Here is a 12,798-nt window from a genome sequence, read left to right on the forward strand (position 1 = left end):
ACTCACTCATCTGACCAAAAAGGGTGTACAGTTCGTGTGGGATGAGCACTGTCAGCGAGCTTTTGATGAGCTCAAAAGGAAGTTGACTTCTGCACCAGTTCTGGCTACTCATTAGAGCGGGATCGAGTATCTTGTTTACACGGATGCTTCGTTGCAGGGTCTTGGATGTGTTTTGATGCAGGAGGAATGACCGATTTCTTATAGATCTCGAAAGCTTAAGCCTCATGAGCTTAATTATCCAACACATGATTTGGAATTGGTAGCTGTGGTCTTTGCCTTACGTATTTGGGGGCATTATCTGTTGGGTGAATCCTTCAGATTATTTAGCAATCACAAGAGTCTGCAGTATCTGTTCACTCAGCGGGAACTGAATATGAGACAGCGCAGATGGTTGGAGTTTGTAAAGGACTATCACTTTTCTATACAGTACCATCCAGGAAAAGCGAATGTGGTGGCGGATACACTCAGTTGCCGACCTGATGCTAGTCTCTCTGCCTTATTCACCACTGAGTGGAATACTTTGAGGAATGTGGATGAGTTGTCGGATGCTTTTATGGCTTACATGGTAGTTACACCTTCTATTATTTGTAAGGGTCTACAAGCACAACTCACGGATCAGCAGTGTATCAACAAAGTTGCAGAGATAACTGCTGGGAATGTTCCATTTTACTATGTTGGGACTGACAAAGGCTTGAGGTACAAGGGATGCTTAGTGGTACCTTCTGCTAACGGGTTGAGGAAGGACGTGATGACTGAGACTCATCATTCTGAGTTTTCTGTTCATCCAGGAAGAGACAAGATGTACCAGGATATGAAGCGGCAGTTTTGGTGGGCAGGTATGAAGAGGGACATTGCTCTTTTTGTTTCTCATTATAGTACTTGTTAGATGGTGAAAATTGATCATCAGAGGCCGCTAGGAGCTTTACAGCCACTACCGATACCGGAGTGGAAATGGGAGAGCATTTATATGGATTTTGTGGAGGGATTGCCCAACTCTTTCAAGGGTCATAATTCCGTTTGGGTTATTGTGGATAGATTGACCAAATCAGCTCACTTCCTACCTATTCGCACTGACTTCACTACGGAGCAGTTGGCGAGGCTTTACATTGTAGAGATTGTGAAGCTACATGGCATTCCATTGTCTATCATATCGGACAGGGATTCGAGCTTTGTGTCTAGATTTTGGACGAGTTTTCAGCAGGTTTTGGGTACAAAGTTACATCGTAGCACTGCTTACCATCCTCAGACTGATGGACAGACTGAGAGGGTGAATCAGATCATAAAGGATATGCTTCGATCGTGTGTTCTTAATTTCAAAGGACACTGGGAGGATTACTTGCCACTTGTGGAGTTTGCATATAACAATAGTTTCCAGAAGACTATTGGTATGGCACCATTTGAGGCATTGTATAGTCGACCGTGTCGATCGCCTATTTGTTGGATGGAGGTTGGAGAGAGAAGATTCTTAGGTCCTGAGTTCATTAAGGATACTTATGAGAAGATTGCTCTTATTAGGGATCGCATGCGCACTGCTCAGAGTAGGCAGAAGAGTTATGTTGATTGGCGTACTCGTGCTTTGGAGTTTCAGGTTGGGGATCAGGTTCTACTCAAAGTGTCGCCTATAAAGGGTGTTATGCGCTTTGAAAAGAAAGGGAAGTTGGCACTGCGGTTTGTTGGTCCATTGATGATTACGGACTGAGTTGGTGCTGTTGTTTATCGATTAGCACTTCTGAATAATTTGGATCGCGTTCACAACGTGTTTCATGTTTCCATGTTGCGGAAATTTCTGCGAGATGAGGATCGGTATCAGCATATTGATATTGGGGAGATTGAGTTGCAGCCGGATGCAACTTATTTGGAGCCATCGTGTCGTATTGTCGACCGTCGGGATCAAATCCTTCATAATAAGGTTATCCCTTTAGTTTGTGTGCAGTGGAGTCATCACAATGAGGCTGAGTCCACTTGGGAACGGTAGGATGTCATTCGTTCGCAGTTTCCTGGATTATGGGAAGAAGGTAAGAGCGAATTCTGAGGACAAAATTTCTTTTGTTAGGGGGAAGAATGTAATACCCCTAATTTTAAAAGGACAGTCCTGGAATTTATTTTAATTATTTATGTGCATTTTTACTAAATTTATTGTTTAAATTGCATTTTATTTGTTTAATTAATTATTTGCTGGATTATTTGAATTACTTGAATTAATTGATTTAATTGTAATATTTGTTTTAAATTGAATTATTATTTAATCGTGTTTTAGTTTAATTACTTGTTTTAAATTAAATTGTAGTTTAATTAAGTTAAAGGATTTATGTATGTTTAGCCGACATAGGTTAAAACTTAGGTTTTCTTGGGCCGACTAAGAGATTCATTAGGGCTCTAATTATACAAGGATTAGGGTTGGAGTATTGAGCCTATAAATATATTCTTTATGTGGGTTTAGGGTTATAGAAAACAAAACATATAAACTCTTTTCACGTTACAGAGGGATACAGAGAGTGGTGAGGGCAGAGAAACAGAGAGGGAGTTTGAGTATACTACAGAGAGGTTCAAGGAAGGTTGGACGGGGTGCTTCTAAGTTAAACCAAGAGTGCCAGAGGGGTAGAACAATGTTCGACGGGTTAACGAGCAATTCAGAGATGGAAGTTTAGAGTTTCAAAGTCTGAAACTCAAGGCAAGTTTTGTTCTGCTCTATCTCTTTAATCTGTGTTCTATGCATGTTTAGGAAGACTCCAGGGATTAAACTAAGGCTTAATTATAACCTTTATGCATGTTTAATTAATGTTTCAATTCATGGAATTAAACCTGTTCTTGGTTATTTCAAAAAGATAGTAATAAAATTGTAACTTTGTAACCTTGCTCCGTTGTGTAGCAATTTGTTTTCAATTCAAGTTTTGATTGTATTTCATAGTTTTATAATTAATATGGAATTGGATTAGACCTTAAAACATGTATTAAAAGTTACTACAGAGAACTGGTACTCACAGGAATCGGAGAAGACGACGAAACGGACGAAGGCTGCTAAGGGAAAATAGAACAGGCTCTTAAAATCCCTTAGAGCCGGCTCCTAGAAGGTTGGAGCCGGCTCTTGGTGTTGTGGAGCCAGCTCTAAAGAGCTTAGAGCCGGCTCTCAAGAGAAAAAGAGCAGGCTCTTTAATTTCTAGAGCCTGCTCTCTTTTAAAACGTCCAGAAACTGATTTTTAAGGTTCATTTGGCTGAAATTGAATTTTTTGGAATTGTTTAAAGCTACTGAATGTTGTAATTAAGTGTTTGAGAAGCAAGCTCACATTTAGTTATTGAGGATAGGAATTAATCCAAGATCAAATAGAGGACTCATAGGTGGATAATTGAATATTTAACTTAAACTTTTTACTGTTTTAGCAATTGGTTTTTTCTGCATGATCTTAAGTTATGAATCATGTTTTCAGCTGTGTTAAGAGCATATAACTGTTTAAATATATGTGTTCTTAGATGGAATTAAACATGTTTAAAATTTCGGTACATCGCATTAGTTATGGTGCTGTTTGGAGGAGTTAGTTGTGTAGCCTAAGTTTATCAGATTCAAGGACTGGTACCTGTATTCTAAGTCTGTTGGTGGATGCATAATTTTGTTAAACGCATGTTAAACTATATTTGTGCATATTTTGGAATAAGTTAATAGTGAGTTTCTATTAAACTGCATTAAGTTAAGTTTGATTTGAGGAAACTAAATTAACAGTCTTATTTCAGTAATATAAGAACTGTTTTGTGATATCTAAATTTTAATTTGGTTGCATAATTTGGTCATACATATAATGGATTGTAGTTATGCTTATTTTAGAGTATGGTTGATGGTTAATTGTTATTGATTTATCAGCTATATTGGATGGAGGATGGTATACACCGGTATGGGACGGTGGCATACTGGGTCGATATTAGTTCAAACACTATAACTTACCTATACTGGATAGAGGGGTGGATTTACCATAAAGGTTCAGTCTTACTCATATATGTCATATCAGCAATGAATTGAATGACCTACTTTGGATTGTGGATGGATTGTTATACATTTGTCAGACCATTACTACAGATGGATGATATTTTGTATTAGGAGGAGTACGGACTTTTATATAATTATTATATGGTGCCATGGTATGAGCTTGAGTCTTATGACCATGGTTAGGGCGCGTATATCACTAGGATGGATAACTGGACATAGGTGTTGTTTCCTGATAGGTCTAGGTACACATGCCCACCGTAGGGTGCATATTTGCGTGTTGCCTTCTATTCAGGCTGAGACAGACCTACTGGACTAGCGAACGTCCTATAGTGTGTACTATATACATATATGGACTACTCTAGATATTGTTGAGTCTTCTTAGGATGTATCTGCGTATCGGATTACTGTTTAGATTGTAGTAGATCAGGACTTGCATGTGGGCCTGACCCACTCATTTATTTTTCAGGTGTTCGTCAGTTTCAGGGTTACAGCTTGGACGTGCAGAGCAGATACAGATATTCATTCCTCCGACTATGTAGGAATCTTCTTTATGTTAGCTTTAGATTTTATTTCTATTATTTCAGTTTCGGTTTGAGAATCTTTAATAAGGGGTCCAATGGATGGATTCCCGAGTTGTAAACCTATGGAATTTGGATTTAACAGATTTCAATAATTATATTTTTTTGAGGATTTTCATTTGATTTCATTTCAACCATTTTACTTATTTTCTTATTATTTCACTTTGTATTCTTTGTTCATTAAATTTTAATTGTCTGATATCCCTCGGGTTTGGGTCTGGGCCTGATCAACCCGTGTCTCAGATTTAATGGGTATCACAAGGGTCCATCCATGATTTCGATTAGCTTAGTAAGCAGATTAGGCACTTCATAGGAAGATAGAGGCACATGAAACCTCCTATCTATCTACTAAATGTTAAGCATGATAAAGATGAGTCATTACGGGATTTCATCAGTCAATTTAATATCGAGATGTCGTTGGTTGAAGAAGTGGATGACAAGGTGGCCCTTACAGCCTTTATGGGAGGATTGTAGTCCTCTAATTTTTGTTATCCTTGTTAAATGATCCGCTGGATAGCATGGTTGAGTTACTGATTAAAGCGTAGAAGCATATGAATGCCGAAGATGCTATGAAAGCCCGAAAGGGAAATGAAAGGAACGATAGGAAGGGAAACATATTCATTTTGGTCTTGTGTAATAGCCTTAGAATTTTTGTTAATAATCCTTCATTATGTATTTGATGAGCTGTGATAGCTTATTTGGTCCAAGCAGGGGTGCTTAGGACAGGGAGAGTGCTATGTACACATGGTGTGAGCTAGGGTGTGTACAGAATTAGAGACAGCTGAGTGTGTATCTACTTGCAACACAACTAGTGGATTTGAATTGGGTGTGTACCTAAGAACCAAGGTTTTTAATCCCTATTGAGAGGGGTTTTTCTTGTAAAATCTTAGTGTCATTGTGACTGTGGTTTTATATCAAACAGTTTGTGACATTACGAGGGTTTCAGTGATATTTGTGAGTAATCCTAACAAGCTATGGTGATTAACATTGTTGAGAAAAGTGTTGAAAACCTAAAAAAAAATGAGTAGAACCAATTCACCCCTCCCCCTCTTTGTTCATCAAAATTTAAGGGTGGTTAACTTTTCATTCACTTACAACGTCATCTTACTGATGCATGTACTAATGCACTTCCCAACTGAATGGGACATGGGCAAACTAAGAGGTGACCAAGCTATTGCATGATTCTTTGAAAGGAAAAAGGCTCAAGAAGCATTGACCATCGAGAGTTGCTTGTAGTTAAAGGCAGGGGCATACTAGCTAGAGACCTTGAAGGGAAAACAAGTTCTTTACCCTTAGAGAGTCCAACATTTGAGGAAACATTGGTAGTAAAGGTTCACATATCATTTTTAGTGTTAATAATAGTAGTTGTTTTAGTTTTGATATTAGTCTCATGTAGATATATAGCTTTTCTTTCAGCATTTACTTTTACCGAGGAGCCTTGCTACGAGTTAATGATTTTACTATAAATAAAATTCCTCTAGTCTTAGTATTTTTTTTTTTTTTTTATATCAGTTGCATTATTTAATTATAAGTCATTCATGAAGTGCCATGGCAGTTCTAAATCAAAATGCCCCATACTATAAGGGTCGAGCTCAGTAAAGTTCGTAACTATCGTCCCTGTACTATATAGGATCGACATCAAAGTGCCCTATATTTTAAAGGCCCAAGTTTAGTGAAACTTGTGTTACCTGTACTATAAGGGACAGATATGCTCCGTATTATAAGGTTCCGAGCTGAGTAAAGCTTATAACTATCGTCCTTGTACTATAAGGAATCGACATCAAAGTGCTCCGTATCATAAGGTCCCAAGCTTAGTAAAGCACATAGTTATCGTCCTTATATTATAAGGGATGGATATGCTTAGTACTATATAGGCCCGATGTCACGGACTTGGACCTTTTCAAGCTCACGTGCGGCCTTAGACACTTTCAAGCCCCCTTGAAGTACTAAGTCAGCTTACCCGAGTGTGCTAGCTTAGTGAAGACTAAGGCTAGACAACTGTGCTTTGCTTGCAAGTGTGTGTGTAGGAAGAGAGTTAGGTAAGTGAATAAGACAGTTTGGGTGAAAGTATAAACACTTGTATTACTCGAGAGGAGATTATAACTTGTTTGCTTGGTGAGGAACAAATGAACTCCCACCTCCTATTTATATGCCTTTGGCCTTTATAAGAACATTGTAGATATGTACAAATGTGTGGCCTAGAATAAGTGTCTAGAATCCTCCAAAGAACTATCTACACAATTCTAGAACTATATACAATGTACAAGACAAGTCTAGAGAATTCTATACAACTCTAGACAAATCTAGAAGAGACTAGACAATTCCACATTATTCTAGAGAATTCCAGAAAGTTCCATACTTGTGTAGAGAAGTCTAGAAAGCTCTCGGTCCATGCAGGCTGCCATGTCATCGTTTGCTGGACGTCTGCGTGGTGCTTGTGTGGCGTAGTCTCTTGGTTGCGGGGTATGACATTCTCTCATACCTAAGCTCGCGACTTCCTCGTCGCGTCTTCTTGCTTGAACCGTTGGATATATTCTGTGAACAGCCAAAGTGTATCCTCATACTCCCAACTCGCCTCGCTATCTGGCAGATTCTTTAATTTCACTAAGTACTCTGTATACTTGGGCACGCCTCTCCTGCTCATTACACGATCAGCAAGGATACAATTAACTTCTTTGTCGAAGGATGTGACAACGGCCGTGGGTGCCCTCTACAATATGCCCTCAGTAAGGTCTTCCGCGTCTCCATGATAAGGCTTGAGCATGCTGACGTAGAAGACTGGATGTATCTTCAACTTAGGTGGAAGCCCCACCATGTAGGAGACCTTGCCCACTCGCTTGACAATGGGGAACGGGCCCTCGTACCTCCTTACTAACTCCTTATGCATGCTCTGTAGAGACTTGAATTGTTGGGCTAGTAACTTAACCATCACTTAGTCTCCCTCCATGTACTCCACCTGCCTCCGCTTGGTGTCAGCCTACTTCTTCATCTTCTTTGCCGCCTTGTTGAGGTACACCTTAGCCAAATCAGACTGCTCGTGTCACCTCTTCGCAAATGTATAGGCAGCCGGACTTTTACCATCGCAAGTCGAAGAAATGGCATTGGGTGTCATAGGCTGTCGTCCGGTAACAACCTTAAATGGACTGTGATTGGTAGCCTTACTTCGCTGCAAGTTGTAAGAAAACTATGCCACACCAAGGAGTTTAACCCAATCTTGCTAGTTGGCACTTACATAGTGCCTCAAATAAAGCTCTAGGAGAGCATTAATGCGCTCCGTTTGCCTATCCGACTGGGGGTGGAAACTCGTAAAGAAGCTGAGATCCGTCCCCATCTTTTTGAAGAGTCCCGTCCAAAACCTACACGTGAAGCGCGGGTCTCTATCACTGACAATGTTCTGTAGAACTCCCCAAAACTTGCCTATATGGTTAACAAACAACTCTGTTGCCTTCTTTGCTGTACAATCTGCTGGTGTGGGTATGAAGGTGGCATACTTGCTGAATCGATCTACCACCACTATAATGCTCCCACAACCTTCTGACTTGAGCAAGTAAGTAATGAAATCCACAGAGACGTTCTCCCATGGTCTCTTTGGAATAGGCAATGGCTCCAGAAGGCCTGCGAGATACTATTGCTCAACCTCGTCTTATTGGCACACAAAACAAGTCCTTACATATGTCTCCACATTCTCGTGTATCTGAGGCAATAATATAAATCTTCAAGGAGTGCTAGTGTATGCCGCAAACCTGGGTGACCAACCCATTTGGTGTCGTGGCACTCCCGTATCAGCTCCTTTCGCAAGTTGCCCCACTTGGGCACAAAGAGTCAGTCCCTGTGGTGAGAAGTAAGTTATCCCTTAGCCAAAAATGCCGAGTCTTCCCTTCCTTAGCCAACTGAATAAGGCTATTGGCTAGAGGGTCAAGCTGTAACCCTTCATTGATCCACTCCACAAGAGGGTGTTAGGGCCAACTAATAGGTGCGAGCTCGGCCTTGCGACTAAACGCATCCGTCACAACATTGGCCTTGCCCGGCTTGTACTCAAAATGATAAGTGAACTTCGCTAGGAAGTCCTGCCATCGTGCTTGCATGGGGCTAAGCTTTTTCTGCATCTGGAAGTAGCTCGTGGCAACATTATCTATCTTGATCACAAACTGCGCCCCGAGCAAGTAGTGCCTCAAAGTACGTAGGCAATGGATGACCGCCGTCATTTCCTTTTCTTGCACCGTATAACGCCGTTCAGTGTCATTAAGCTTGCGACTCTCATAAGCTATGGGGTGTTCTTCTTGCATCAACACGCCCCTAATAGCAAAGTTTGATGCATCTATGTGCACCTCATATGGCTTAGAGTGGTCGGGCAAGCTAAGTACTGGCTCCTTTGTAACTGCCCTCTTCAAGTCATCAAATGCCCCCTGGTATGACTCTGTCCAACTCCAAGTACGTGCCTACTTGAAAAGGTTTGTCAATGGGGCTGCTCTTGCTGAGTAACCCTTAATGAAGCGGCCGTAGTAATTGACAAGCTTAAGAAATGAGCGTAACTCTGTCACCTTAGTGGGCGGCTCCCACTCTTGAATGGCCCCCACCTTTGCCTCATCCATCATCAGCTTGCCATCCCGTATCTTCTGTCCTAGGAACAATACCTCTTCTTGGGCAAAAGAGCATTTCTCTATCTTCACATATAGGTCGTTCTCCCGTAAGACTTGGAAAACCGCCCTCAAGTGCTACATATGCTCCTTTAGAGTGGTGCTATACACAATAATATCATCCAAGTGCACCACCACAAAGCGATCCAAGTAGGGATGGAAGAGCTTTTTTATCAAAGTACAGAAAGTAGCAGGTGCATTGGTAAGGTCAAATGGCAAAACAAGAAACTCAGAAGAGCCATACCTCATCACACATGTAGTCTTAGGCTCATCCCCGTCCGCTATCCACACCTGGTAGTACCCTGAGCACAAGTCTAACTTAGTGAAGTAGCGTGCTTTACCAAGCTGATAAAAAAGATCGATAATGAGAGGGATGGGATACTTGTTCTTGATAGTCACCTTATTTAGCGACTGGTAGTTGATGCACATACGCAAGGACCCATCTTTCTTCCTATGGAATAGCACAGGTGCGCCATATGGGGTTTTTGAGGGTCGAATATAGCCCGCATTAAGCAGCTCTTGAGTTACCTCTGCAACTCCTCCAACTCTGAGGGTGCCATCCGGTAGGGTACCAAAGCATGGGGTTTAAAACCCTGTTCCAGCTCAATCTTATGATCCATTTCCCTCCTAGGTGGAAGCTTATTAGGCAACTCCTTAGGTATCACGTCCGTGTACTCGTCTAGCACGGCTTGTATCTCCTTAGGCACCTTTTCTTGTGGGGAAGAGACTAGTTCATCATCGGGCGTCTCCATCAACGTAGCAAGATAGATAGTCTCCCCCTTCCTGAAGCCCTTCTTAAACTGTATAACTGACAAGGCTTGGGCTTCCAACTTGGCGCCTCGCTCTACCGGTACCATGCATGCTGTATTGCCTTCCATAATACACATAGTGTTAGCAAAAAGAATGGGGAAGGCTCTCACCTTATCTAAGAACTCCAACTCAAGGACTAGTTTGAAATCGTCCATGGGTACCACCGATAGGTCCATTTGGCCACCCCACTTGCCAATGCATGCCTTAACGCCGTGTGCCATTCCATGTATAGTCTTTGCCGCTGAGTTAACTGCCTTCATGGAGCCCCCTTCTTTGCTATACTTGAGGCCCAACCTCTTGGCCTCGTCAATGCTCACAAAGTTATGGGATGCACCTGTGTCCACCAAAGCACGTGTGGGTGTCCCGTTGATGCTCGCCTCTACGAACATTAGCCCCTTAGCTGCTGTGATACCCCTTGATTCTAGAGCCACGTGTGATCAAGTTCGAGCACAGATCTGAGGGACACCAGATAATCAATATGTAAACAAGCAGGAATAAAACTGAATTAAAAATAAATTAATAATACGCTGAAAGAAAACTAAAATAAAAATCCTCACACTTTAAATAATAAAATTTAATATCATTTAAATCTTTAAATTCGTACAACTCGGGAATCTATCTAGTGGACCCCTAATAATTCCAACCGATAAAACGTTTACAAACTTAAAACCCAAACTAAAATAAGAAAGAAAATCCTATGTAGTCAAAAGAGTGAGTGTCTGTATCTGTATCAACATGAACAAGCTCTAAGCCTGGTACTGACGAACACCTGAAAAAAAAAGAGTGGGTCAGGCTCACATGCAAGTTCCATCTTACTACAATCCGTACATAAACCCGATACGCAGATACATCCTAGATAGCTCGGTAATATCTAGAATAGTCCATATATATATACACACTATAGGATCCTCACTAGCCTATAACATAGTTCAGCCTAGGTAGAAGGTGACATATAAAACATGCTTTTCTAACGGCCAAGTACCGAAACCTACCAGGGAACATCAACTATATCTAGCTACCCAACCTTTGCGATATACACACTTTAACCGTGATCAGGAGACTCAAGCTCATATCACGGTACCATAAGTATATAAATTCCTTCCTAGTGCAGAAAGATAAAACAAATATCCATTATGTCGTTCAACTATTTTAGTTGACAGGACATGCATCCATGTAGGATTTAACTGTTTTAATTAATCCATTCCTTATGTATGAAGGGGTAGGACTTAGCTTTTTGATCTAATCCATCCCTGATATGTCACCGCCCTATACCGGTACATATAATTCAAATGATCCTTGAATGATGTAACATTTTAAGCAGTTCATCAAATCATATCCACGTAATCCAAATAGTTGATATACAGAATTTAAACAGTTCATCAACTTGCAATCCAGAATCCATCCATGTAATTAACGAGACAAGGTTTAATAGTTCATTAAGTTAAAATCCAGAATCCATCCATGTCATTGACAATTTAATTCATCTAATTAAATTTCAACTAACCCATAGTACAGTCCAGCAGTTGACAACATTAACAATAGTAAGAGTCAATTATAAAGCTGAGAATGACAAACTATAACTCAGAAAATTCACAGTACTAACCAATAGTTGCTAAAACATATAGAACAGTTTAACCATTAAAATAACAATCTCCATTTAATTAATGAAACCTAATTTGTTAGTTCCTTAATTAAAATCCAACCTATACACAAATAAGGTCTAATAGATACATGACCCTATTCTGTATCTAACATAGATTTCAAAACCATCCTCCAGTCATCTAAGTTGCTAAATTAAATTTACACAACTAGATACTTTACAATCGCTAACAATGTGTGTCATTACTTAAAACTCCCACATTGTGAAAACCCGTAACATATTAGGATAAATTATGCATTGTGGGTCCTAATATAGCATAATATCATGTTTAGATTCCATGCAACAGTCCGTTAAATTTTTAAAACAAAACTTAGCGCACTAGTCCTTCATATCCGTTAGCAGCGTACAAAGTCGCTTATTTTTACACTGTTTATTTCATTTGCACTATGGACCAAAATATACAATTAGAGGAATTAAAATCCCTTGAAATTACTTTTAGAATTCTCATTCTAGTCCTTGAAACCATTTAGAATTTTAAACATGGCCCAAACAGTGCCCAAACAAATCCAGAATGCACCCAAACAAGACCCAACCAAAGGAGCCTACTCTAAAAATCAAGAGCAGGTTCTTTTTACCTTAGAGCTGGCTCCCTAACCCCTTGGAGCCGGCTCTATGAAGGGGGGAGCTGGCTCCCACCTTCTGGAGTCGCCTCTCTCCTCCTTTGAGCCTTCTCCTCTGCTCCAACTTCTTCTCTGCTTCGTCCGGTTACCTTCTGTGTTTCCGGCGAAGTCCAATGTCCTATTCTAGACCTTTTTAAGATTATTAGAGTTTATTTAAAGTTCTTAAACCCCTAGAGACTCCTCATATTCCAGTGTGAACTGATTGACAAAGAACTTAAACTACACACAACAGTTTATGCAAGAAAAACCAAATTCAGTTTAACTAAGCATACGAAAGTCTGAAACATATAACAACAATTCGTTTTAAAGTTTTCAGTGTTAAATTATAGTCCAAACCATCCTAGAAACTCCTTGGATTGCCTTACGAATAAATTTACAGAAGTTTAAAACCATACTCAACACAGTTTTATGCAAGAACCAAATTTCAGTGATCTAAACTATAAACAGATTAGAGTCTGATACATTATGCGTCAACCATTAATTTTAAAAATTTAATTAGTCCCTGGAGACTATAAAG

The sequence above is a fragment of the Cornus florida genome, unplaced genomic scaffold (genome assembly GCF_030987335.1).
Source record: "Cornus florida cultivar Cherokee Brave unplaced genomic scaffold, ASM3098733v1 CherokeeBrave_3.0.0_Hap2_Chr01, whole genome shotgun sequence".
Classification (NCBI taxonomy): domain Eukaryota; kingdom Viridiplantae; phylum Streptophyta; class Magnoliopsida; order Cornales; family Cornaceae; genus Cornus; species Cornus florida.